General features: G+C 34.4%; 1 protein-coding gene across 1 annotated transcript in view; it reads left to right on the forward strand.

Annotated features, from left to right (window-relative positions):
* The window catches only part of Dysb (dystrobrevin binding protein dysbindin), a 75072-nt gene that overhangs the window by 50834 nt on the left and 570 nt on the right, over nucleotides 1-23668 (forward strand). The gene's annotated exons all lie outside the window — the stretch shown is intronic.

The raw sequence follows: 23668 nt of genomic DNA on the forward strand, positions 1-23668 counted from the left end.
AGTGTCTGGCATACGGCCCATTCTAAAAATTGACCACTTGGATAGGGCCGTTTGCCAATAAACTCTTTTTGCACGTGTCTGAAAATCAGCTGTAACCACCCCGCCTCTCGGCCATAGTTTGGGTTTTTGGCCACCTTTCAGAGGTCACCCACTAACTTCTCACAATGTCATCTCACCTCACCTCTCTCATCGCCTCTTTCTACTCTCTGTTTTCTTTCTCTTTTTAATTGTTGTTATTGTTATTAATTGCAGTGTTACCATCTTAAATTCAATACCAACTATTAATATTGATTTAAATACAATTTTTTAATACTCGTAAAACTGTATGAGTGATATATGCTGCTGTTGTAAGTTGCCTAAGTTAAATATAAGTTCTTTTAATTCCCTGCTTCGTGTAAAAAAGATTTAAAAAAAAAATAGTTTGTCACTTTTCCAAATGCTTTTCTTTTTTGCCCTCGTGTTCTATCTTCATTCTTTCTAAATATATCGATTATTAAATTCGATTTTTTTTTAGGACTGCTACAATTTTGGATTTCTTTTTCTTTTTTTGCCAGAAAATGTTTACTATTAATTTTTTACATTTTCAGTGTTGAGTCCATATTTAGTGGGGCTACCATTTGTAAACATATATTGGCCTATCCAAAGATTAGTTGAGACTCATTCATACTATATTTTAGACTCCAGTGGTTACAATTCGAACATTCCTGGAGAAGGGACGTTTACTTTCCTCGCAGGAACAGAGTGGGTGCTGACTGTAAACATCAGTAAGCCAAGCTCCATAATAACAATCAAGAATCACGAAAGTTGCTAAGAATCCGGAAACTATTTAATAACAAAAAAAGAAAAGAAAAAAGTATTTCTAATAAAAGGGATAGAAATAAATTTGTTCGATTTTCTCAGGGATTAAACAGATCGTTGCAGCTTTTCTTTTGGAAATCGAGAATTTAGACTGTTAAATGGCTTTTCAAACTTGGAATCACAACCATGTTTTTTCTTGATCTTGAACATTATTATCTAGAAGGCAATGAAATAAACTGATCTGAAGAGGTACTTTAGATGGTAGTGTAACAGAACAGTTCTTGGAGAACAATCCCAAAATCATTTCAGTAATTATAGCACTATGGTTTAGGGATTTTGGCAGAAAAACCTGATTGGGTCAGATGCGACTGCAGTATTAAAATGAAAAAACTAAATTTAATCTTTCTGTAAATTTTTTAGATTTTTGTTCTAATACTTACGCAAAAAAATGGACGTCTTCAAAACCAAATATTTCTATTGAAAACTAAATCTCTCTCTCGCTCGTTACATTTAAAATAGAACAATGATTTTGATCTGAAATCCAGACCAGTGGAATCCCTGAGAACCACAGTTTAATATAAGTCAATATATGTGTGTGTGTGTGGAGTTGAAAATGGTGCAGGAATAGAGAAACTTCCCTGAGATGGCCTTTTCTCTTCAGAAAACCTGTTGATTTTTCACGCAATCACTCCCAAGAATGTCTTAGGCTCACTGGGTGACAGTATTCTTTCTTGCTGTACAAAGGGGTTAGAGCAAGAAGAGATTTCTTGTATAGATATGGTGATAGTTACTTTGGCGAGTTGTTCTATCAAGAGGAGGGGGACGTTGAAGTTAGATTTACCACGTAGAAAGAAGTTCAGATGAATGTCTTTGAATCTGTAAATTTCACTGTAGATTGGATGTCCACATACGTTTGAGAACAATATTTGAAGGTATAAGTCGTTTTAAGCTCTATGGCAAATTTAGTGAGTCATCCAAAGTAGACTGTAAAGAAGTCTGCCACACTTAGGCATCGATTGCATTCCTAAGTATTTAGATAGGGGAGCCTAAATTCAAGAAAGCTTCAAGTGAAGCTCTAGAAATAAGTTGAACTCCATTCCTTCATCTAGACAGCTCCCCTTATTCACGGAGAGGTACTTTCTTGTAATTCCTGCTTCAGCCATCTCTTCTTGTCCATCGGAGTGGCCGATTGCAAACCAGATCGATAGTTTGGGTTACATCTAAGATCACTCCAGTACCTTATATTGCTTTCCCCCCAAAATAATTGTACCACCTGGTTGCACTGTTCAGTAGTGTTGCCTTAATTCTTGAAGCCGAATTGGAGTAACGGCTGGTATTGGGTTGATACGCTCGAGTAACAGTTGGTTTTAACCAGTTTTCCGAGAATCCCCAGCCTTCCATTCTGAAAAAATATAGATTTTCTTTTAATTTTCTTTATATTATATATTTGTTATTGTTTACATTATTGTTAGTTCAATTTTGTTTATTAGGATTGACTAGCTTAACATGGCAATTGATATCAATGAACATACAAAATAAATTTCGATTATTATTTTTCAATAAATGTTAATACAAATTTCGTTTTAAATTTAACTGTGCTTATAATTTTCTTAAAAGTAAACTAGAAAATTTAAATTATTTGAAATTTAGTTATATTTAAATATTGAATAAAAAATATAAAAAATATGTATTGAATAGAAGTTATAAAGGAGTGGGCTATGCTATGTGAAACGCATGCGCACTCTGAACTAGAACATACACGTGTCTCGGGCTACTCCTTTCAGCTGGTCCTAGAGATGAAACTAGTCGAGGTGCATCAACCTTTGTAAATACTGTGTCCACAAAGACAGCCTAGGCTTTTATATATCTACTTTTATGTATATATATATTTAAAAAAGTACACACACAGACACTAACACAAAACAGCAGAGAAAAGGGAAATAGTGAAGATAAGAAGGGATATTTTGTTTCTGAAAACATATCGCCTGCTTTAAAATGGGGCTTTCTGTTTTTATTATAGTAACTATTTTGTTTGTTTTTTTCTTTTTTTTTTTATTGATTTTAATTTATGTTATTTTCAAAATTTACTACAACAAAAGTTTATTCTCAAGGAATATATTCACAATTTTCAACACTAAAAACCGGAATTCCCACTTTGATGCTGGTGTTCCCTGCCGCTCTTTCTTCTTCAACATAGAGGTGCATCTTAACAACAACCTGTTCTCGTCATGATGATAAAGAAAAAGGGGAGTTCATTCCTTGGGGACCCCCATTTCCTCTAATTTTATTTCTGTTTTGATTTTAATTATTTTAAATAGTAATCTACCTTTTTTTATGCAAAAGTTGTGAGACATTTTTTATCGTAACATTTTTTCTGATTTTCTGGTACATTCGATTAATGGCAAGCACTTCAGGGTGAGAGGAGTACACTTTAAGGCCAAGGGGGGGTGGCCCCTTAAAGTGTCATTTCAAAGTAATTAAAGGATCTCCTCTTACTTACTTACTATAGGGCGCTACGGTCCTGTAACCTCCTTCAGCACAGCATTCCACTCGTCCCTATCCAAAGCACGGAGTCTCCCCATCTTCTGACTCCCAGCCTTCTGGCTGTCGGTTTCGACATCGTCCAGCCATCTTAAGCGAGGACGTGCTCTTTTTCTTCTGCCCTCTGGATTTCCATATAACAATTTTTTGGGCATCCCTTTCTACGTGCCCTAACCATCTTAATCTGGCGGCCATTTAATGAAACAAACCAGATCTGGTTCGCCATATATGTCACGAAGCTCACTGTTAGTTCTGATCTTCCAAATATTATTTATCTTTACGGGACCAAATATCCTTCTTAAAATCTTTTTTTCCTAAATATTTAGAAGACGCTCTCATTACCCTTGGTCCAATACCCATGCTTCACAGCCATAGGTAACTAACTACCTGTAGGATAAAGGTTTTGTAAATTAGCAATTTAGCTCTTCGTGACATCATTTTATACAAGATGGTTTTCCGTAGGGATTTCCTGCAGCAATCCTAGCCTTTATATCTTCTTCTATTTCACTTTTTCTCAGTCAAAATGGTCCCCAAATATTTGAACTGAGTTGCTGGCTCTAAGGGAATAATCTCCCAGTTGGATGTTCTCCCTATTTAATGGGGATCTAGACGACTTCATGTACAAGGTTTTTTCGAAAAAAGGATCTCCTCTACTAAACATTATTAAGGGTTATTTTTATTTTTATCTTTTTTTTTCTTTTTTTTAAATTGGCTTCATTTAAGATAACTTATCTTTATTTTTTATTCATTTTATTTTATTTTTATTAAATCTCGAAAAAAGTAAGACGTATAAACCTTTTTCTTCTTCTTCTTGTTTTTTGGCCTCTAGTACTTAGCAAATCAGCCATTTAAATGTTGGGTATTCGAAGAAATACCTTTGAGTGTTAATGTATCAAAAATAAAATTAATGATTATCTTCTTATAGATGTTTACTTTGTTGTCTTCTTTACCTCCATTGTTTGAGTTATTTTGAGTTTTGGTTTTTATTTCTTAGTTGTCTAGTCTATAAACCCTGCACATGGCGAGCGTCTTTAGTATTTTGATTAATTACAGAGTTATCCTGTTGCCGTATAAATGTTCATACTTCATATTTCTTTATTCAATTAATTTTGGGAACTTCGTGGACTTTAAATAAGTTAAGTCCCTTTATGTGTTCTATGCAGATTGTGTAAATTGCGTGACCCCCAACTATCTTTTTTTCCTCTTATATGCAACAATGGGTTGATTTTTTTTTTCTGGTAATGGTAATTTCCAGATTTGGTTTAGCAATTGGCAAGATATTTGAAACGGGTTTGTCACGCCCAATTTTGTATGGTATATTTGCAGTGTGACTTTTTTTTTTTTTTTTTTATCATCGCCCACTCCTCTCTCACGATCTAAGAGATAACTATGTTTTTTAAGAAATGCGTTAAGACAACTTAATCTTCAATAAATATAACTTGTTTTTTTCTTCAAAATTTATCTCAATGAGAATTTGAAGTTGAGATCTCGAAAGTGGATTAAAATAGGAAGTGACCCATACCTCAGCTTCAACGACCTCTTGGCGTACCTTGATATTATATGTGTCTTCGCTATCGGCGCTCAAAATATGGAAAAGTATCAAATTGGTAATAATCTTAAAAAGGAACCTTACTTGCTTGCTTGAAGTGAATGGTTTTTGTGCTCAGAAGTCTTGAAACAGTTGCCCAGAAGACATGGAAAAAAAGAAGAAGAGGTAATTGCTTATGATTTGGATTTCTCTCTGAGGGAAATCAAAAAGTAGCTAGAGTGAACAGAAATCTACTTAAGAAAACGCGTGGTTCGCCATCTTGTTGTGAAATGCCGGAAAATAACTACAGCAGTACTAATAGTGATGGATTTTCTTTGTTATCCAAGAGTTCTGGTTTCTTCTGGGCTAAAAGTACATCATATTGTGCACTCATCTTGACGGAGGCAAATAGCATCGACCAATAGTCCTGGTGTCAGCTTTTCCGTCCTAAAGACTAAGAATAGAATAGATTAAATTAGGGCGGTCTCAAGGCCTACGCCACTGGATCTATTGTGACTCCCCTCACTCTAAAGCTCAACCTCCAGACCTTGTCCGTTTAATCAGACTCTTAATTCTGGAGAGTGACTCTTGGGTAAAGCTCTCAGGCCTTGGTTTTTCCTCCCCGAGAAGTAACATCCTTAGTCACACGAGCCCCCTCACACTGACACAACACGTGCAGTGCCGTTTTCTCCTTCTCTTCCTGACAGAACCTACAAAGGCTGTCATCAGCCTGGCCCATGCGATGTGTGTGTTTTCTGAGCCTGCAGTCCTAAAGACTAAAGACCCGACTGCGAGCTAAATGCAAGCTTGTGCAAAGAATTTGAAACTAGAGTTTTAGTACAAGTTGACTCTTCAAGAGATATTCCTATTAGTAATAATTTTTAAGAAGGCCCTTATGACAGTGGCAGTAATCCTCCTCAGTTTTATTTCTTCTTACTGACAGGTCAATAAGTTTACGCGAAGGAAGTGAGACTGCCCAGGTTGTCTTGGATTTTCATTGCCAAGGCTGGGCACTTCGAGGAAGATCTAATTAATTCAAAATATTAGAGGCCTAGTGCTACGCTTAGTCGGGAAATATTTAGGTTATATGAGAACATTGTAAATTGAGGAAAATTCTTTACAAAAGCAATTTCCTTGAGGTAAATTTAGTTATTTCTAAATTATCCAGCCATATAGAAGCCAGATGCACGATTTGAGTGTTCTACAGTGATAAGAATGTAGATATATGTTTGTCTATCTGTAGTTCTTCTTTATTTCCTTCTTTTTTTTTCTTTTTTTTTTGAAGTAAATAAACAATCGTGAGTTTACTATATGTTGTAAGGTTATTTTACATCAAAACACGAAAATTAAACGCCAATTGATGACACGAGAGTCGAAAACTTTGGGCTACTCAATAGACTAAAGAGACTGTATTGAGTTTTAGTTTTTGAAGTTGTAGTTGGAATGGAGGAGTGTCGTCGGCTCGATCCAGCGAAGCTTTCACCGGCCGTCCTTGTCGGTCCTTTCAGACTTGCGGCCGGTCTTCCTTGTGCGTCGTCTCTCTTCATACCTCTTTGTGAACTATTATTTCCTCGTTTATCGTTTCTAGTCTGTATTCATTGATTTTTTTTTTTGGATTTAAAGCTTAAATTAAAATGTAATTGGACAAATTAATCAATTAAGAAAATAATTAACTAGCATTCACGATTATGAGGGCATAAATAATATTTTTGTTTATTGCCTATTGTATTTGTTTATTAGTAGTTTTAGCTATTATTTAATATCTTTGAATGATACTTTTCTCTATTTTGAAACGCTGAATTCGAAAAAGTACCCATTTCAGAGTACGTAAACTAATTAATAGTTGAGAAAATAAATATTTACCAAAATGGTCTTTGGATAATAACATCGTTTTAGGAAAATATATTGACGTAAAATACTTGTTCAAATTTATTGAAAGAATTGAGATATGAAATGAAAAAGAATTCTATCACTCCTATTTTTGATGAAGCTTTTAGAACAATATGAAATCAACAATTTACATATATCATAACTCGCAGCTTCATTTGTTTGCACATCTTTTTAGTGTGGTTTTGAAGTAATTAGAATTGCTAACGGCTGAATTCGTTCTTATTCTGAGTAGTTCCTGTTCCTGTTTCTCACCCTCTTTTTTTTGCCATTTTCTTTAAGGGGTGAAATTTATTATTAAACAAAACGAGAAAAATACGCCATTATTATTAATCAATACAGTGAATGATAAAAGTAAGTCTTTAAAAAAGGGGTATGTTTGAGAGGAGAGGCTACACTACCCTTGCCATATTACGAAATGTGGTAAATATATTTGAATTTAATTTCTTAAGAAATTGATTTCACATACAGTGGCGAGCACCCTTTAAAGACTATTCTCATTGGCTGCACCATTTCCTCCAAACTACATGGTGGGATTGGTGAAAAGTGATCGGACTTACCCTAATGTTGTGTTGGTAACAACGGAGACAACAGTTTGTTGTATCTTTTAGAGAGAAATAAGAAAAAGAAACTACAATAAGTTAGTTAACAGTTCATATAAACATCGTATTTACTCGTACTTATATTCATATTGATATCGATATTAGCTCTCGAGGTAGCGACCAAAACTCTAATAATAATAATAATAAATATAATTTTAAAATATTTTATTAATAATCATGAAAAAGAAATTTACTGAATGATTATCGAGTGACTTAGCCACTACAAACAGGTGTTTGTTTACATTTAGTAATCTCTGATAGAATGAGTTTTTTTGTTGTTTTTCCCCCCAAGATATTAAGTGCATATTGCATCTGATTTCTTCATTTCTATACAATGTGGGTAACCAGGAACAATAATAACTAGGTATTTTACCAACTTCTAGTGGTAAATGATAAAATATTACAATGTACCTGTAAACATAGTTTGTGTTTGATCTTTAATATTATAGATGTTCCCATTTTCGAAAATTGGAAAATGAAATTTCAGTTATTTATTTATAAAATATTTAATTGACGATAAAGTTTTCTTAATTCTCATTTTCCAGGGGGAAATGTTTCACATAAAATTTGTATCATTAGTTGCTAATCAAGTTTAGAGAAAAATTGTGAGGGAAGAGCTGTTTCCGAGAAAATGGATTAATTAAGTAAAGCGATACTTCCGGTGGTAAGTGTTTGAGAAAAGCTCTAATATCGTGTCCGGCTGGTGATGAAATATTAAATTAAAACTTAGCGCGATTTTCCGTTTTAGGTTTTACGATGATGGGAAATGCCCACAAACTATTTTAATAAAAAGAAAATCTTTTATTCTTAGTCAGATGATCTGAAAATAGATTTTTCCCTGTGAAAACTCCGGGAGTCATAAATTACAGTTCTATTTTGGTGGAGTAATAGGAAAAGTCGCTTTGAAAATTAGAGAATGGAAAAAAAATCGATAAAGAAACATCGTAAGTCAATCGATTTTCTTCAAAATTTGAAACTATCAATGATCGATAGCATTAAAACCATAGTCATTCCTTTTAATGTTTAACTTGCTCTCTTCAGTCTCCCACATTGCAACTGTGGGACATTTTAGCGGGAAATCAGTCCCCTACCTCTCTGCCTAAAAGTGCCTTAAATAAACTCTTTTGAGTTCATTGTTTCCACATAATTGTTTTCAAGCTACTCTCTCTAAAGTGCTCGTCTAGATAAAGTTAGAAAACTTAACCAAATCAAGAAATATTAACTAGATTATTGCAATTTCGAATTTTGTTGTAAATCGATTAAAACTGAATCATGGCTTTTTCTTTTTTTGGAGGGAATTTTCTATCTCTTTTAAAAAAAAAAACTTATATCGATTTGTATTAAATTTAGTGTGCTGACTGCTTATATCCGAAACTTTATTTGAACAATATAAAGTTCAACTCTAAATCTGAAACCATAATACCCAAATTGATGGTGCTGCCATTTAGCGAACAGTATCAATAACTTTTAGTCACATTTAGTTGTAATTGAACTAAGGAAATTTACAATAATACTGCAATTATAAGAAAGCATTAGCGTTTCCTCCTCAACTGGTCACTTATGGAGGCGATACGGACGATTGCAGTTTGCTTTTTGGTCATATAGCCAAGGCGTAACTAAATTTCAGAGACCTTAGCCTGGCTCTTTGTAATTCGAGCCGAGCTACTCAGGCTGAATAGTTTCCCGTGGTTAGAGCGGCAAGGTGTTGATGCTATGTGCTCTGTGTGCTCCTTAAGGGTACAGGAGGATCTCTATCACTTCCTAGCTGTTTGTCCTAATCTAGGTGAACTCCGATTCCGAGTAATTGGTAGTTCTAGTCTTTCTGGCCATTTTAGTGTTCATTTTCCACTGATTACTTTTGCCAGGAGTGCCTGGAATTTAAGATACAAAATTATCAATGGAGAGCCTTAAATTTAAATCTCTTTTATTTGTTATTTTTAAGGAATTCTGTTCTTTTGTAAAAGCTTTAGAATTTGGTTTGCTGCTCTTCTTTGACTCTCTATTATACTTCAATCCTCCTCTTTTTTCTGATTCATGTTCTTTTTTTATTTTTATTTATTTGTTTGTTTCCATACTTTACCTAAAAGCTAACTCCTGCAGACGGCCATGCAATTTCCTAGTTAGTTATAAATTTTGTATTATTGGGCGCATTCAGCAGACAAGAGCGCTACGGAACTATCCGTTGAATGGCGCACTTTTAGCATCGCTCTCACAACATGTTGTGGCAGCGGACGCCATCTTATCGAGCGGAAATTTTCTATGCTACTAGCAAAAAGTACGTGTATTTATAAAAACAATTTTTGAAATTTTTCCAATTTTTTTGGTAATTAAACGCAACTCTCCCAAAATTACCAAATTATTATTAAACCTTCTTGTTTGTTAACAGATGTAAAATTATTTTTTAGCCATTCTGTGTATGCTTGAGTACATCTAAAGCTCTTAACATTTGATTTTTCTTAGAAAAATCACTGGGAAAACGACTTATTTCCCGAAATTAAGAAAAATACTAGCTTTACTGCCTTGGCAATATTTTTAGTAGAAAGGGGATGAAAAAATACATAAAAATGACTTATCGCGTGCTTTTCTTTCTCTTTGATAACAAGTTAAAAAATTGAAATATGATTAATAAATACTAGATTTTGAAATGGCTTAGCACCTTTTAATTTAAAAGACGAGTTGTTTTTTATTTGACCGATTCCTCGCCAATATTAATTCGAAAAAGGTTATGTTTAGGTTATATTAGTAGCAGAGCGTTCAGAGAAATAAAGCGCTCCCTTTGGGAGCGATCTGTTAGCGCTCTTGTCTGCTGAATGCGCCCATTGTTTTTATTATAAAAATAAAGGATTATTATTACTATTATTATTACAGAAAGTATTAAGGGTTCTCGCAGAGTTGTTTCAAATTCTTTCCGACTATCAAACATTTTTCATGTACTCCCATTATCTGATAATGTTGATCAGTTTTGCAATCCCATTTATTATGTGAGAATGTTGTACTAAAAGAGGGAAATGAGAGGAAGAAAGCACAATGTGGGTGGGAGCATATGATGTTCACTACATTCACAAACATTCGCATATTCCTCATTACACCCACAATTTGAACAGGGACTTTGTCCCTGCTGGGAAGGAAGAACAGGTATGGTTGGTTTCCTTTCCTTTCTAACCAGAGTAGTTCCTGTTCCTGCTTCTCACCCTCTTTTTTGCCATTTTCTTTAAGGGGTGAAATTTATTATTAAACAAAACGAAGCGAAAAAAATACGCCACTATTATCAATACAGTGAATGATAAAAGTAAGTCTTTAAAAGGAGTCTGTTTGAGAGGAGAGGCTGCACTACCCTTGCCATATTACGAAATGTCAAAATAATGTTATTGTGGGGCCAGTTCTAAAAAAAAAGAAAGCCTGTGAGTATTTTCATGGTGTGTGTGAATGGTAGAAGAGGACTGCGGACCCAGTAGTACTTTACACAAAGTGAGCCCAGCTTGCCTTGTTATTGTAATCTACCTTTCCCTTGGGAATCGCCCTTTTCGTCGCGTAGTTTATAAGACCGGTCCCTCAGCTATAATACTACTTCACTCCCTTTACACCAACACAAGCTATTACTACGTCTTCTCCTTTACTAAAACCCCCCCGTCTAGTATTCCTTTTTGATTCCGGTCCTGGCCATTCTCCCCTTTTATTGCTTTCTGCCTGCCTGCTAGCCAATGAGGGTGAAAGAATATTACTCTTTGTTGCTCAGTTCCCCAGCGTCACTATACCACCAACCCTTCTGCTATGTACAACTCGATCAACAGGTTTCATCATACTCTATCAGCTCTCAGCTCGTTCGCCAACTTGTTGATCTCCCCCACCGCAGAATATATTCTTTGTTGTATATATAACCTTGCAAAAATATTTTTCTTTTTGTTTATTGGTTAAATAAAGTAAAATTTGCTATTTTAGGTATACGTACGTGTATGTATTTTACGTATTTAGTTTTCACGCTTTTAGAAATTGAATTTTCGGTAGAATATTGTCTTTTTTATTTTCTTATTAGTACAGGATGCGGCAGCATAACTTCCTTTTTTCCAAACTTAATAAAACCCATTGTATGAATCAGAACATTTTTATTTGTGTTTTTATAATCTAGTTGCATGCCTAAAGTTTTGTTTTACATAGTTTTGAAGATAAGATCAGATAGGTGACGTCTGCCATTCTCCATAGACTGAGTAAACCGATTTCTGGCGTTTGTCATGACTCTTGACAGCATAGCAGGCGTTATGTTGGCAATTTCTTCCCGGATGTTGAATTGCATCAAGGGCCTTTGCATTCACCTAAACTCACAGTGTGGTGTTGCAATTTCCTCAGCTGGAATTATTGGTCCCCTGGTTCTTTGAGGAAAATGAAGTCGCAGTGACAGTGAATTCGGACCGATATATAAACATGTTACAGGAATTTTATTTCCACGGCTAGATGAGGTGGACTTAGGGGACATTTGGTTCCAACAAGACGGTGCAACGGCACACATTTCAAGAGCATCGATGGCTGTTTTGAGGGAACACTTCCCAGAGCGCCTCATCTCAATTAGGGGCTATTTAGAGTGGCCGCGGCCCCTTGTGATTTTTCTCTATGGATTTTTTTTTTAAATTTCGTGTCCAGGAAGAAATTGCTGACATAACGCCTGCTATGCTGGCAAGAGTCATGACAAACGCCAGAAATCGGTTTACTCAGTCTATGGAGAATGGGGACGTCACCTATCTTCAAAACTGTGTAAAACAAAACTTTAGGCATGCACCTACATTATAAAAAACAAATAAAAAGGTTCTGATTCATACAATGGGTTTTATTAAGTTTGGAAAAAAGGAAGTTATGATGCCGCATCCTGTACAAATAAATTCGAGCAAATTATCCTGAATGAGTCGCAAGAGGGGATTGGTTCTTTTATGAATTATATAACGATTTCTTGGTTAAAATATTCTTTAAAATTGATGCCTCTTGATAAGGACAAAGTCGAAAGAATTGAGATAATTCGAGCCAGGATGTCTTAGATTACTTAGACACCTCGGAAAAACCTAGATGCAACCCAGCAAAAGGTTAGGATATAAGTTATTCTAAAAGTCTTCAGTTTCTCAAAGAATCGGAAACTTATCATTTATGTGATGAAACATTTTGCCATGGATTTGTGCCTTTGGTGGGGTGTGATCTACGTTAAGATTATGCTCTGTTGATGTTCAAAATCAGGTGGTGGCTTGCCGCTGCCTTCTCGATAGAATTGGACTATGGGGAATGGTAGTTTTCATGTATTTATTTGGTTTGTTATTTGTTGCTGTCTGCAGCCCATGCCGAAATGTTCTTTTTTTAGAGCCAAGAACTTAATCCTAATATATAACTACAATAGTCGACACTCAATCAAGAAAGCAGTAGAAGCCGCCATTACAGTTACTATATTTATAGTCGCCATTATTTTTGTGAGTACAAGAGATTATATTATGAGGAACTAATGCGAGCACACGTTCTTACCGAAATGATTGGCATACATAGAAGACGATTTTTTTCAAGCTCGTCATTGTTCTGAACGTATTGACCAAACTTAGGAAATCTTTAAAAATATTAACGAAAACTCAATTTTCTAGTTATCTGCTCTTGATTGGTATTTCTTTATTCTTAATTGAAAATACAATCGAATGAAAACATTTTTTACTTATTTATTTAGCATAGGAATAGTGAAGAGATTAGCAGTAGAGGAGTAGATGGTAGAACTGCAAGAAGTTTGGGCGAAGGAGAAGGGGGAAGGATCACGACGTCACAGGCGACCCAGTTTTCCCGACATTGTCATGTTCTGTTCGTATCGCGCACCGCTGGGGGTATTTTATTTTTCTCTCTCTTTCCTTTTCCTTTTGCCGCTGCCTTCTTGTTCCTAAAGTTCCATTAGTTTCACTGCTGTCAGCTGTATTGTTTGTTTTCTAAATCAGCCACATCAGCTATTTATTAATTTTTAGTATTGTTAAAAATTGTCTTCAAAAATTACATGCTATGTCATATTTACTTTGCTCACTGTCATAATTAATTTTTGCAGCAACTTAAAATCATTTTCTTTAATTAATTTGAGTTTTAGTCGTTAAGAAAATATAGCGGAAATTAGCAGCGCATATTTACTGCATGAATGAAATGTACTATTTATTGAAAATAGATGGGAAAGAGATGTTGGCATTTCGATGACGAAGTGTCTGACACGTAATGCCTTCTCCTCTAAACTACCGAAATACTTTCATTAGTTGGCCGAGTATTATCTTACTCCTCGAAAGGAGGATGTATTGAAATCGGCCAGATTTGCATTATTTTGAGTTAAACAGAAATGTCCATTCTCTGAGTTCGATCAAGGGCCCCTCCCTTTACAAATAGTTCTCTGTATGGACGCTACACTCGAAAATGGCTCCTCTAATTGGATTTACTATAAACTTAGCTAGCTCTTTACAAATTTCATTTAGATATTTTTTAATTAAATTTCTATTAAAGGCACTTTTAAGAGAGTGAGATCGCTTCTAAAGTGCTAATTCTGTGTACTTTACGGGTTCACTCCTGCATAAAATTAATAATAAACAAGCTTGGAAACAAAATTTCAAATTAGGAATTTAAAGATTGACCAAAAATGTCATTTTACGGCCTTTAAGATAACCTTTGAACTTTGTTACTACTTGCAATAGTTGAATGTTTGTTAAAAGACAAATTAGGCTCTTTTCTACATTTTTTTTAATTCAAATATTGGCATAATATGGGCCACAAAAGTCGCCGCCTGGGTAAGTCTAGAGCAGTGATGGCGAACCTATGACCCGCGCAAGCTTTTTCACTGACCCACAATTGCTAGGCAACCATTTGTTTGTTTACGCGGGATGATTTAGATTTTCTAATTGTTGTGGATAATTTATATTCTATCTGTATTTTTTTTTCAATCACCCATTGACACAAAAGTAAATTTAAATGCTATCTATAACCTTTAGTTTGGATCATTACAGTTCTAAAACGCAAATGACGACAAATACTTTTGTAGTAGGTATTTGAAATAAAGCAAAAGTGTTTACAAAATATCAAATAAAATGTATAATTTTACTCATATTTTGTTTGTTAAAAAAAAAATCGACAACCCAAAGCAAATAACCATATTTAGATTTTTCTTCAGATAAAACAAACTTTTGTAAGGTTTTGTTCAGTTATATTTGTAAAAAGAGACTTCCATAGCACTTGTTTCGTCCCGTTTTACCAGTTAAGCCAACTGAATTTTAAAGATGTTTAGTTTTGAAAATATTCAGTTTAAAATTTTTAAACTTAACTCTTGTGCAAATGGGCATTAGTGACCCAAGAGGTAGTACTATAAAAAAAATGAACAAAATTTGACCCACGTCTCAAAAAGGTTCGTCATTGCTGGTCTAGAGAATCGTCAAAGTTGTATTGGTGAATAAATGGTTATGGGGGGTAATTATGTCGCCCCAATTACTTAAATTAGCATCAATTCATTTTATTGAGAGTATAATATGAAAAACCTCCTCTCAAAAGAAAAATACAATTTTCTCTAAAATTCTAGTATTTGAAGAAAATTCATAAGTTTAGATCCTTGGCAACAGAAATCCTGGAAAATCTACTAAACTAGGTGATTCCAACAGAATTACCATTTTGATCAATTGCTATCACCTGATTCAAACAACGATTCTTAAGAAGGATAAATGGGTTTCAAAAGTCTCCTGTGATGTGTTTGCTTCCAAAAAAAAAGGTTTTTACTTTTAATCCTGGGAAACCCACAGGAACGTCCACTGCCTTTATAATAATCTTTTTCGAAAATAAATAATTCTATATTATAAAAATTGTAAAAGTAATGTAGATTTCTTCTGGCATATCGAGTAATGTCTGTTGCCACCGATCCAAGAGTGGTGTAGCGGATAGCAAACATTCTGTAATTAGTAATTTTATTCATAATTAGTAATATATCAAATAAAATTCAAGGCCAAGGCCGGGGAATCCAATCTATTACCACGTAGTAGTAGTAGTACACCTCATTGTGGCGGCTCGCATCTCTAACCACTTCGTTATTGCTCTCTAGAAGAGGAACTCCTTTCTATTAAAGTCGGGGGGGAAAAAAAATCTTAAAAGGAAGACCGAATAATTGTGGTACTTTACAAAAATTTTAATTTATTTAATGGCTTTTACTATTATATTAATCTAATGAAAAGATAAAGTTGCAGAATTAGGTTTTTAATTGAAGAAATATGCACGTGCAATTATTTTTTTTTTTTTGAACATGCGAAAATGGACCAACCATAATAGTAAATTGATGTGTTTTCTTGGACTCTCCGTGGTAAGTGCCACGTAGCCAGTTGGAGTAGAGGAAGAAAAGGTCTGCTTCCCGTCCTCATTTCAACCCCTCCATTCTAGCCTAGCTGCGCACCTACCGCCCTGCTGCTGGTATTCGATTCGTTCCTTTAGATCCGCCTCAATCAATTTTTTATTTTATTATTTTACTTATTTTTTGCCAATCTGAGGCGCGCTCCCTAATTTGTGAATTTAATTTGTTTTTTTCTCCTTCTTCTATCTCCTATTCATGTATCTCTTACTTTCCCTTGCCCTTCGTATGAGAAAACAATTTTCAAAGGGAAATCTCAATGATTTGAGATTCCCTGAGGTAGAAAAATTATAATCTCAGTTCCAATTTTTGTGATCAGCATAACCCAGTAGCCAAAATTTCAGCAACTTCCATATTTGTTAATTAATTTAGTAAGTTAATAAGTTTCTGGACACGAAAAAGCTATCAACCAGAATTGCCTCTTTCTTTTGCTGATTTTTTCAGTTTTTTCATTTTCTCTTCCAACTTTTTCACTCTTCGTTTTGTATATTGACAATTAGATTTGAAAAATTTGTCTATTATTAACTAGGAAATTTCTAGATACAAGATTATCACTATAGATATATAATAGGTTTGAAGAAAATATAATTATTTAAACATATACGAAAAAGACGAATTAATCTTCATATCCGATTTTAAATTTTTGTATTCTCACAGCAGGAAGGGTCTTAAATCTCTTTGTCCTCTTGCCAATTATTTTTCATTTTCTTTAGGATTCCCTGCATGAACCAGAAGTATTAAATCTCTGAAGTAAAACTTCCGGAACAAAGAATTGTTCTGTTTCACTAAATAAATAAAAATCTGGAAATAACATTCTCACTGTATACTTATTTACCAATTCTATTGGCCAAATTTCTTCTTTCCTAGACGGCAGAGTCTTTGGAAAGTGAAGAACTCTAGATTTGGTTCATCTGGTGACATTTATCTTGGTCTAGTCGTACGCGGTCCAACTACAGTTCAAAAAGTTTCCAATTTTGGTGTTCGCCATTTGATTAGAGTTTGCTTAAACGTAGGAAATACTCAGACTAGAAAACTGATTCTAAAAAAAATAGACCACCCTATTACCGCTTCAGACTCACCACAATAGTCACGAAACTGAAGGGGGAGAACCTCTTCAACCTTGGAATTGGAAGGCGACGATTCCTTCTAAGATATGCAACTGCAAAGTCGGAAGTTATGAGACAGATTAATAAATTAAAAACTGATTTGATTCATTAAACTGATAATGTAGACATATTTTCAAGTACTGAAAAGTATTCAATGATTAAAGTAAGTAGTTAAAATTTTTTTAATTAATATGTACTCGTTTTTGTTTAAAATTGTCCTGATAAGAATATACGTTTGTACCTATGTAGGTTACCCTGAACTGTTTCAGTTGGTTTTACCTACAAATTTAGAATTAATAGAATATCTGATGGTGAACAAAGATCTTATAACATTCCACGTTACTCACTAGTCAAATAAATAACTCAGGAATCCAAATATACAACTATCTATCTACAGTAGCGCATAATGGCCGGTTACACAGAAAGTTTAAAGAAATAAAAAATAACAATCTTTAATTGATTTTCATCAGATTTACCAGCGGCATTATTGTGAATTCAGCGGATATACTGACTTAGAAAAATATATATGTATAATACAGTTAGTTACTTAGAATCTAGAAGAAATATATAATATATTGGAAGAACGTCATAATGGCAGCTTTCTGTTAGCTGTACATATTCTTAGAATCAATAAATATTGTTTATTGGTGCAATATTGCATTTTTTAGAAAGTATTCTAGACGATTGGCGATTCACTGTATTAACAACAATTTCCACCACCACACCCCCACCCGACAAATCTCTCGCCAAGATCGAGTAAGATTCGTTTTTTCAAAATGGATCTTGATAGATGTTCGTAAACAGAATTCAGAAATACGTTTAATGGCTGAACTGTTGAGAATTTGACCAATAAAACAGGAGATTATTACAGAAATCTGGAACAAACTTCCTTTCAGTGAACTATCTTGAGATTCTTTCAAATCTGGTTTAGTCTTCGCATTTGATTTAAATTTCTTTATAAAACTTGTTACAAATATTAACTCCTATTGTTCAGTTATTTTCAATTTAGGTCGCTGTATCAATAGGAAAGTCTGTATAATATGAAAACTATTTTAATAATTTGAGAGTTGTCTTTGTCACAGATACTGAATCAGCTGGGAATCAACTTAAATGTTAAACAGTTCATTTTTTTTTACCTTCAGTTATATTAATGAATCTTTCGTTCGAGCAGATGGATTCAGTATTTGCTTTAAAGTTGTTCAGCGATGATTAGGCTTGTTTGCAAGAATAATGCTTTCATTCTTTTGGAAATCGAAGGGCGTCCTGGTTGAGATACATCGTCAACACTTATTCGACCACTTTTGAAGTGAGAAAATCACTTACCTGGTCCAAAAATTGTTTCTACTGTTGGAACAGTGGGTATTTTGACCCCAGGGAATGTTCATTCAAAATTCCTGGCTTCCCGTTCTAGCTGGGAATTTCTTGTAGAGCCTGGGGTAGTTAGCAGGAGCCTGAGAGCTTCCAAGAAGTATAATTTGAAGAATAATCTTTAGAATACTATAAAGGGAGAAAAGTTGGGGGAAGTAGACATTGTATACAAGAATTCTCTGTTTGTGAAAGCCATTCACAGTAGATCTGGGGGCGTTAAAGAGACTGGGTGTGTTGGCATCAAGGAGTGGTTATCCATAACCGGGGGTATACACTTTACCTAGAATACTTCCAGGGTTTCTTAATTTGGTGAACTGTATTTCTTGTTTTGAAAAATGGAAATTCTCCTAAAAAAAAAAGCCATCAAACTTTTGTAGTTTTACAGAGAATATAGAATCAAAATGTAGCCACTAGTGTGAGGAATGGTTGTGGAACACTGATCTCCAACTTAATGAACAACTGAACCACTCGGAGAAGCCCAAGGAGGGAGACTCGAGTCTTGCTGCAAACATACCCGCTCTAACTGCTTAACTTTAACTGATCAGAATTTATAAAGACCTTTTTTCTATTTCATTAATATTTTTTCTACGCGACCTAAAATAATTAACAGACAAGAAAATATTGTTTACGAGTATATTAATAATTATTATATAAAGGAAATACATTAACTGTTGATAATAATGTACACGTATAAGACGGCGCGCGATGTTGACTGGTCACTAATACTTATGACCTACTTTTTATCGTGTTCTGTACTGTTTAATATTATAACCTTCCCCCTTGTAAAGTAGATATGTATATACAGTATGCGGTGTACTCCAACCAAGATCCAGCTGGTAACAGTGGTGGAAGTAATAATAGTTACTGTCTAGTTTGTGTTCGGTCTGTGTGTGTGTGTGTATGTATTAAATAAAACACAAACACTCTTACTATTTTCTTACGTAATTGTTAACCACTTTCTCTTTCTTCCAAACCCTTGCTAGGCTGGCCAGTCCGCCGTGTACTCCTGCCATTAGTGTTGCTACCCCTACCACTCTTCTGCTGTGTGCTGACCCCATTCTCTTCATGTCTCTCTCTATATACTGTGCATACTAGTAACTATATACTTCTCCTATGTAGTATGAACTATGTGTTGGTCTATACACTTCATCCAATATCTATCTCAACCCCCTTATATTCTCACTCTCACTAATACTCACACTTTTTTTTGTGTATTTACCTGTCTGTCTGTCAGTCTGCAATTGTCAAATTACTTCCTCTCTCTTTTCCACCAATTAGATGTCTCAGCAAACTGGCTGGTGCCAGGTTGAAACTTAATCAATCACTTCTCAGTAGCTATCTGATGGTCATTTACCATACACCCTGATTTTCTTAAAATTTTGTCTTTTTGAGAAATTTATACTTCTTGCCAATAATCTACAGTTTATGAAACCAGTTGCGCTGAATATCATCCTCTGTGTAAATGGCAGACCATTTTAGTAGCAAACTCAGCTCACCTACCAAAACTCCCTAATTGTATTCTGCTCAAGAAAGGAGAAATACGTCCCCTTGCTAAAATGAAGCTAGATAAAGGGGTTGTGCCATCAGGACTACAGTTATAGTTTTACTGATAATAATAATGCTATAATAATAGAAGAAAGAGTTCAGTGACAGAGCGGTCCACTCTGAATCGATATTAAGATAGGTCTACAACACCATTTTCAGAAGCTCAAAACATAATTTTCCTAAAAAAAAGAATCCAAGTTGGAAAATTTTGAATAGATATCTTCTTACAATAGTAAGAGAAATTAAGAATGAAGACTAATTTGGTGAGAATTCCAAGCAGGCAGACATGATGACAATAACAAGTCTGATCTATTTTATTTATACAATTCGAAGATGGAGAGGACAGACTATTGGCAACCCTGCAAATATAGAGCATGTTCTTATCAGCTGTTTGTATTTGTTTCTTAGTGTTCATTGAAGCTTGAAAACCAAACAATAATAAATAAAGGTCAAATTGCTATAAAAGAAGCCAACAATGTCTAGATAAATATACTTTCATTACAAATATACTGAGCGCTGGACTTCTTAAAGTCTATTAACGTGTAATATATGGAGAATTTGCCGAGGATTTGGTTTCAAAGGGAGTTACACCTTCCTAGGCAGTATCCTCAAGTATCCCATTGGCTGACCTCCAGTAACACAGCTGTCATTTTGGAAAATATACAATTTCGTTCCGTGGAGTTAAAGTAGAGCGTATTCTAGTGCTCCTGTCATACTTATAGTATGTGCGGTAAATAAAATAACTCTCGTTCATCTGGAAAAGATGGAGGAAAAGACTGGTTTCGAATTTCAGCGGGGTGATTAAGGGACATGGTGAATGAATATCGGATGGGTTTCCTGTGGGGGAAGTTGCACGTTTTGCCTGATGTATTTTATAAAGAAATATAGAGGTCAGAAGGAAGAAGTCGGGTGGAGAAAGAGAATAATGTGAAATGGAGAAAATGTATTAAGATTTTGCGGGAGTCTCTGATAGTGAGGATTAAGGAAACTCCAAGGAAATGCTAGCAAACGGGATCCGGGTTGAGCCAACTTATCAACAAGGATGACATCCATAGGAATGCTGATTATCCTCGAAAGACTTTTTAGTCGAGAGGCATTCTGAAAACCACCTCTCACAATACAAATTAGGAGGTAGGAAAATCAGAAGGTGGGAAACTAGTTTAGCGGGTTTTGGGAGGAGGTTTTTAGGGTATGGATAGCTCAATGGGAGCATGATTCTTCCAAAAATTGATCTTGATCAAATATAACTTCAAGATTACTAAAAGAAAGAAAAAAATAGAATTGGAAGATGATCAATAGTGTTAAAAGATAAAGGAAGCTGTAATCAATTAAACTACTTCTTTTTAGCGATTATAAACCGTCCACTGAGCTAAATACCTTCAGTTTTTTGTCGAAAATACTTCGTTAAAAAAAATAATACGGGAGAAACATAATTTTCGCGGCGTGTCCACACATCACAAAAGTAAAGACTAAAAAAAATAGAAATATTTATAATTTTTTTAAGTTAATTAATTGTTTAATGCCATTTAAAATACAAAAACCAAAATTATGAAACCAATAATTTACATTTAGAGACTTATATTAATATTATTATTAATAACCAACTCTGGCCATTATGAGAGACAAATGTTTGAATTATGAAATTTTTTATCTTTGAAGATGCGTGTCAGCGTCAGCACTGACACGCGTGTCATAGGTTCGCCATCACTGTTCTCGACGTCGTATTTCGGTCAGTACTCTTAAGAACCTGCATTCAAGTTAGCTAACATTCAAAAAATTTGCCAGTATTGCATTAGATTTCTGAACTATGACAGTTTATAGCATAACTGGGCATATTTCCTTTTATGGTATACGTACAAAATACCCAATGAAGTTTTAATAAAAATAACGACGTAACGTCAATAAACGCTGGTATTTTCTTAATAAAATTAAAATATAAAATATTACTTTGACGTAAAATTCTATACGCGCGATAATTACTGTATTATCATCACATGATGCGTCTATAACAGCCATCATATTATTCTTTAAAATCTTATATAAATAACCTCTGCCCTTTTTTTCTGTTTTTTATTTTTTTTAAATTACAGTTCTTTAGTTAAAAAAAAGGCCTGAGAAGAACAAATTCTCATTGATGCCTGAGTTCTTCAAATAGAGGAATCTTTTATGAATAATTAATAAACTAATTTAGGAGAGGATCATTGAGAACTTGAGCTATCTGTGCGATATGCTGGGTAATTTAGTATGGGAAATTGTGTATACCAGGTGATGTAAATCAATGGATCTGTTAAGTTTTATTTTCTAAAACCTGAAAGCTTTTAAGTTCAACCAAAACAAGTTCAATCCAAAAATTGGAAACAATGCAAGTTCGGTCATTTTTATCTAAAATTGAGTTTTAAAAAACTCGGAGTCATTTACATACTATGCGAAGCATTGTTTGCGATGTTCACTAACAGAATGGAACAAAAACATTTTTTATAAAGGCTTAGCGCCCATTTCCGGTCCGATGGGCGAGTTTCCATTCCGTTTAGGCAAACGATCCATAAAATGGAAGTTCTTCTGCAGCATGATTCTACACACTCGATGGAAAAGGTACAGAATGGGAAATATTAAATCTATTTAGGAGAGAGAGTGTCTTCTTCTTCCTCAGCTTCGGGCTGTGCTTACAATGGTGAGCTTACAATCGAAACGTCACTGAGGAAATGAGCAGTTACCTCTGTTCTGACCAATGGCTAATTTACTTTTGTGCTTTCCATTCAACAACAATTTAGAGGAAACCATAGCTGCAGTTCAAGCTCGGCGTGCTTCTAAACACAATAAGTAATTGTAGCGACTTGGATTCCAACAGCTTGCCAAATGATGGTATAATAACTTATATCAGCTCCCTCTAGAGATAAACGCAATTCAGGAAAAACCAGCGTTTTGGTCCTCCTCATTTACTTCCATTCCATCGAACTGATACAATACCGTCTGCCTATTAAATCACCCACATGTCCGAGCTATTTACGTTTTTTTTAAGAATTCTATCACCAAGATTATTATTATTTTTTTTTTTTTCTACATCTTTTGCGCGATAACATATAGACATTGAGATTTTGATAAGACAAAAAAAGAAATATTACATTATCTTACATAAAATGAAAAAAATGTAATCCAGTCATAGCCACGCCTCCACGTTTGTTGACGTCATTAATACTATGTCAAAAATCCCATCTTATCTTTTTCTGTATTTACTAATTATCCCAGATTTACCAAATTTACTTGTTATTAGAATCACATTATTAACTGGTTTATGTAATATATAGTCGTTTATTTAATTGACTTTTTATATAAATACTTTTAGATATTTGAGCACACAGTACGTTCTTTCTGCTTGGGAAAAATTGAAAATTTTTACAAACAAAATGTTTAATTAGGAATGTGTACTTTTCTTGCGAACTACATCATAAAGTATAGTAAACAGACGACTTAACTTCGAGATGTTAGCATGAATTTTGAACAAGAGTTAGATATCTAGTTATCTACGAATGCAATGTACCAGAATATCGAACTAGAAAAGACATCGAACCAAACCACTCTCATACCGACTCATTTAATCGTACAATAGAGCTCGTTCATGAGTACAACTATTTGTGTTTAGCGAACCCACAGGTGAACTCTGGCCCACCATTATATACATTCATTCTCTGTACCCATAATAATGTAGCTAAAAAGGATCATCTGATTCGATCAGAAGGACGTACGTCAGCAGAGAAGTTCTAGTTTTCCAATAGTTTCGACCATCGAACCAGATTTCAAAATATCAAAGCACAATATTTTGAATATTTTGGCTATTCTTATGGATACTGTAGTCGTCTGGAACAATTTGTTTTCCTCATCTTCACCTTAGACTATTCTGCGATGTTACTTATTTCAGTGGATATCC

The sequence above is a fragment of the Rhodnius prolixus genome, unplaced genomic scaffold, assembly GCF_049639745.1.
Source record: "Rhodnius prolixus isolate KJV_2025 unplaced genomic scaffold, Rpr scaffold_4, whole genome shotgun sequence".
NCBI lineage: Eukaryota > Metazoa > Arthropoda > Insecta > Hemiptera > Reduviidae > Rhodnius > Rhodnius prolixus.